Raw genomic sequence first — 5,000 nt, 5'->3', positions numbered from 1 at the left:
AGCTCAGTGTTCGCTGTACGGCACGGTGCAGCCTGGGTGGATAAGCACACACACGGGAGGGGGGGGGGGAGCTGTCCGGTGCCCCTGGTGCTGAAAGCCTGATGACTGCAGTAGTGCTATAGGGGAGCTGTCCACTCCCCTGGTGCTGAAACCAACCCCCTCAGCTTCTGAACGAGGCAGAAGCCTAACCCGCCGGAGCCTACAAGAGCCCAGCGCCACTGGGGGAACGCTAACCGCATTAGTGCTGCTCCGTCAGAGACAGACACACCGGGGTCAAAGGTCGAGGCCAGGGGATCAGGCTGCCCCACTGCGTGAGAGAGAGAGGCTTCGGTCACGACACACTGTGTCTGAGACTTTTTGGTTTTGGTTTTTTCTATTTTCCGAGCTTCTCGCGAAAGCGTCTGTAACTCAGGCAAGACAGGGGTACTGTCTTGAGGAATATGAGAGTTTGATAGCGAGGCTATAAAACACCACTACAAGCCCCTATGCCGTTACCAAGAGGGTCTATCATCAGTTTTTTTAACAGGGAGTGAAGGCAGGTTTATGTCCATATGAAAGGAGGGGGTTCTCTTTAAAGCAGTTTGCCCCTACAGTGTGTAGTCAGAGAGAGAGAGAGAGAGAGAGAGAGAGAGAGAGAGAGAGAGAGAGAGAGAGAGAGAGAGAGAGAGAGAGAGAGAGAGAGAGAGAGGACGCTGTCAGGTCCTGAGGCCTCAGCTCTCTTAAACACTCCACATGGAGACAGGTATGAACTCCATTCATCCACTCATTCTCATTAAGGTTCTCAACAGTTCAATCACGTGACTCGCTCCTGAAACACCGCGCTGTTTCATCAGTCTGAAGGGCCGCTGGATAGTAACATCAAAACTCTCCGCCTGATTCTTTTTTTTTCTCACGGCATCCATCCTCCACTCTGCTACTGGGTTCTTTAGTATGCCAGAGTCGGAGTAGAGGAATAGACATGCATGCAAATGGGAAGTCTGTGCGTGTGTGTGTGTGCACGCACAGTGTGTGTGTATGTATACGTGTGTGTATGGGCATGTCACCCCTGTCCCTGTCTTTTGTAAAGACACCCCCCCACCCCCTCACCCACCCCCCCACCCCACCACACCCCCCAACCACAACCCCTGTCCCCACTGTAAGGACATTCAGACGTCGTCCAGGACTGTGGCTGTGCATTAGTGCATCCACTCAGACTAAACACTTCCCCTGTCAGGGGAAAGATGGAGCTGATTGAGATGGATGTGTGGATGCTGGGCGTGTCCGACAAACTCTGGCAGCTTTTGGGCAGCTGCGTCTCCAGGCTGACAGCTGTCTATAACACTGCTGTTCCACCTGTGAATTAGCCAAACACACCCTGACAGGCCCTGTTTTTTAATGGGCTGCTGGGTCAACTGCAACTCCCCCTAGATTGTGCGCCTGCACGTACGAACACAGGCAGGCAGGCAGGCAGGCGCACACGCACACGCATGCACACATGCACGCACACGAGCACAAACACACACACACACACACGCGTGTGCACACACGCGCACACACACACACACACACACACACACACACTCACACACTCCCTCCTGCTTCAATGCTTCCCGCATACCAAGTGTATTCTCCAGTCTAATGTGCCTGCCAGAGCTAACTCAAGGCCAGATCAATGGGAGATAGAGCATGCTTAATGTTGCAGTGGTTGTTGTGGTAGGTTCAAGCATTACTTTCATGGGCTGGCAAGGTAAGGAGTGGTTTGGAAGTCAGTCTGGTATTCCGATTTTTTTAGGGAACTATGACACATCATCCTGCATAGTCCCGCAAAGTCCCGACTATTATTTTTTTGGGGTACATGTTTGTCATTTAGCAAACGCCTTTATCCAAAGCGACTTAAAAACGAATACATTTGTCTGAGTGAATCATCTATCCATCAGTCGTCATAAGAAAAAGTTATCTATGCCAAAACCAGGGGCCGTTGGCAGTTATAATGCTAGAATACATTATATGCTATAATGCTATAATGAATAACTTGTTCTACTTCTCAACTTCTTCTTGACTACTTGTAGAACACATGGCAGAGATGTTCCTGTATACACTGTAGCATGCAAGCGCCCAAACCGTCCTCTTGGAGCGCTCCAGTACCACCCTGCAGGTGTTCACTCCGACCCTAACCCCCCTAACACACCTGATTCAGCTCAACAAGGCTCTTAATGAGTCGCTAATGAGTACAATCAGCTGTGTTCCATTAGGGTCAGAGTGAAAAACCTGCAGGACGGTAAAAGTCTCCAGGTGGAAGCTTGGGCACACCTGCCGTCTAGTATGTGTGTGTTCCCACCGCGGCTGTGACATCATACAAGAGACCGACGGATGACACCCCTCCATGACCTCTCTGACCCCCTCTCACCTCCGTCTCCAGGAAGCGACGCAGAGCCCTCTTCTTCTTGATGCTCTTCCGTCGGATATACACCGCCACGCTCAGCGCCACGATGACGATGACGAAGAGACCCCCGATCACTCCGGCCGCGATCAGGGGGGTCCTGCAGGGGGCAGAGGGAGGAGACACTCAATGGAGAGCATGAGAAACAGAGTCTGGATGCTGTTCACCAACGGGGGAAAGGACCGGTTCTCAACAATGGTCTAGGATTCTACAATGTCTGATCCATCTTTTATCTTTTATAGCGTGTGTGTGTGTGTCTGTCTGTCTGTGTATGTCTGTCTGTCTCTCCGTGGACATGTGTCTATGTGTTGTCTGTATGTGTATGTGTGTCTGTCTGTCCATGGACATGTGAGTGTGTGTGCCTGTCTGTGTATGTCTGTCTGTCTCTCCGTGGACATGTGTCTATGTGTTGTCTGTATGTGTATGTGTGTCTGTCTGTCCAAGGACATGTGAGTGTGTGTGTCTGTCTCTCCGTGGACGTGTGTCTATGTGTTGTCTGTGTGTGTATGTGTGTCTGTCTGTCCAAGGACATGTGAGTGTGTGTGTGTCTGTCTGTGTCTGTCTGTCTCTCTGTCTGTGGACGTGTGTCTACGTGTTGTCTGTGTGTGTATGTGTGTCTGTCTGTCCATGTGAGTGGGTGTGTGTGCACATGTGTGCATCAGTGTGTGTGAGGGGAGGGGGGTCAGCCACATCTCCCCCACAGTGTGCGCCAGACCACAAACGAGTCATGCCGAGATATGAAATGTGACTGAAGAGACTGCTGTTCCTATCAACACTGCTCCTATCTGTTCCTCGTGCTGGGTCCATTACTCCACTCAGCATACTCCCTCTTTCTATCTATCTCCTCCCTCCATCTCTCCCCACACCCCCCACATACACCCCCACCTTCTTCTATCACTCCCTCCATCTCTCTCTCTCTCCACATATATTACACCTTATCGTCGACTCTTCATCTAACCACTTCAATTTCAACCAGACAGGCCTGATCAATCTACCCCCCCCCACCGTCCCCCCTCTTGATGCCTCAGGTGCTGTTCCAAAAGGTTCTAAATTGCTATATTTCATCCTTCTGCTCTGTAAGTGGGCCAATCCTGCAGAGATCATAGCCCACATGATTATTACGGGGCTCCTCATTTCCTTTCCTCCTCTGTGTGTCCAGGGAGAGAGCCTGAATCTATTGGCGATCGGGGACGTGCCGCTCGTTAGCTCGGAGACGTGTCGTCTGCATTTAGTTCGTTTGTTTAGTCGCTGACCCGCGCGCGAGCCGGATTCACGTCGATTCCACGCACTGATGTCGAAGAGACGAAAAGCACTATTCATTGAGCCTGCTCTTAAAGGCTCCTGCTTTTAGGGATTTACCCTTTCAAGCACTCGATGAATCTTCTCATTTATGCATTCCGTTTTTTTTTCCCATGCCATCCTCTTTCCCCCCCCTGCACTATGGTCCATGTACAGAGCAGAGACAATAGTCTGCCCTTGAGTCCAGGACTTAAAAAACAGCCCCTATTAGTGAGGGAAGCATTAAGAACAAATTAAACTCTTATGTGCCATGCATCAGTGGTACTGCGGGGCGCTGTGCTGTGAATGAGTGGCGTTCCAACTATTGATTCTACTCTGGCCGAAAAAGAGCTTGAAATTTACAGAGAGGCAAGGTCGGATATAATGAGATATAGGGGCATGGGGAGAATAGAAATGTAAGAGTTTAAACATTTGAGAGCAGAGGGAGCAGAGAGGGAGAGAGAGAGAGAGGGAGAGAGAGAGAGAGGGAGGGTGGAGGGGGGGGGGTGAGAGAACGTTTCACCGGCTTGAGAAACAGAAACTGATGTCATTGCAGTTTAACAAAGAGCGTGGATCATCAAGGCCCAGAAGCTTACCTGTCCATCATCCCCACACAGTCCAGCAGACGGGGCCCAATGCACCTAAGGTGGAACACCAAACAACACAATCACTCTGCAAAAACATCAAAAATGTTCACGCTTTTTTATTTTAACTTTTTTCAATCGATGGTCAAACAAATGGATTTAACAATGTTATTGCCTCGCTGTAAAAAAAAGCCTAAATAATAACAGTGTTTTGTTCAGCCAAACCCCAGATGACCCCCCCCCTTCATTGAAAATAGAGCCATCATGGGAGGAGATCTAAGGAGCGAGCAGGTGAAGTCTGGATCACATGTGGGGAAGCGTGGAACGGATTAAAAGCAGGCAGTTTTTTTTTTTTTTTTTTTTGCTCGTTAGTTCCATCCCGCTTCCGGAAGGATTGTGATCAGCGCAGCGCCGAGGACAGGCAGAGAGTTTCATGCGGAGCAAATTACACGCCGCGTGAACAGAGCGCCTTGCAAACTCAATCCGAGCTTGCCAAGCTCCCTCCCAAAAAAATAAAGAAATAAACACTGTGTAGCTTTTAAATGGGCACCAAATCGCTCATTAGCAAGCAATTACTGTCTCTATCCATGGCATGTGTTCCCCGGCGCTGTATTTTCAACTGGAGTTGTTGCGCGCCGTTCCGAACGCACTCCAAGGACAGACGCGTCTCTGACCGTCCGTACTCTGAGTGGATCAGAGAGGGGTTCTGATCTACACAG

The 5,000-nt window shown here is 50.1% G+C and overlaps 1 pseudogene across 1 annotated transcript in view; it reads right to left on the bottom strand.

Annotated features, from left to right (window-relative positions):
- The window catches only part of LOC308158232 (receptor tyrosine-protein kinase erbB-4-like), a 176,768-nt pseudogene that overhangs the window by 25,290 nt on the left and 146,478 nt on the right, over positions 1-5,000 (bottom strand). Inside the window, exons 16-17 of the transcript in view lie at positions 4,294-4,338; positions 2,387-2,519 (exon numbers count right to left, since the gene is read on the bottom strand). The product of the transcript in view is annotated as a receptor tyrosine-protein kinase erbB-4-like (transcript). The remainder of the gene's footprint in view (positions 1-2,386; positions 2,520-4,293; positions 4,339-5,000) is intronic.

Source organism: Nansenia antarctica (genome assembly GCF_963989245.1).
Source record: "Nansenia antarctica genome assembly, chromosome: 5".
NCBI classification, from domain to species: Eukaryota; Metazoa; Chordata; class Actinopteri; order Argentiniformes; family Microstomatidae; genus Nansenia; species Nansenia antarctica.
Note: the sequence above shows the minus strand (reverse complement) of the source record. Positions and strands in the feature narration are given on the sequence as shown.